The sequence below is a fragment of the Thermobia domestica genome, chromosome 7, assembly GCF_964235325.1.
Source record: "Thermobia domestica chromosome 7, izTheDome1.hap1.1, whole genome shotgun sequence".
NCBI lineage: Eukaryota > Metazoa > Arthropoda > Insecta > Zygentoma > Lepismatidae > Thermobia > Thermobia domestica.
The window spans coordinates 81,215,993-81,216,519 of record NC_137460.1 but is presented as its reverse complement, the minus strand read 5'-3'; positions in this window follow the sequence as shown (position 1 = coordinate 81,216,519).

The window sequence follows — 527 nt, the reverse complement described above, 5'->3', positions numbered from 1 at the left end:
GTAGCTAGCGCGCTTCTTCGGTGCACGAAGTTCCGGGTTCGAATCCCTGTGGGAGAGCTTTGAACACATACAGTGATTTGGATACCATCTTACTGTAGGTCCAGTCTCATTATAGAGTTGCGTGGTGGAAAGGGACGCTAAACTTCAATAAACAAACAAACAAATCCTCGTATGCATCTTTGGCACCAAAGTTCGATTCCCAGTGGGGGCTCAAGTTGGATCCCATGTTTAAACTGTAGCTTCACGTCTCATACAGCTTCTATGCTGAAAGGGACGCTAAACTCTAAATCATCCAAAACACTCCTCGGTGGAATGTTCCTCGGATTCCATATTAAACTGCAGATCCCCTTCTCATATAGCTTTTATTCTGAAAATGACGTTAAAAATAAATAAGCAAATATAATCGTCTGGATTCTTAGATGACAAAAGTGCAAAAATGTCATTAGATACGCAAAATATTAACGTTATCTGATAAACAGGTAAGTAAGATAATTAATATTTTTCTTAACAAATAATAAAGCAACAAG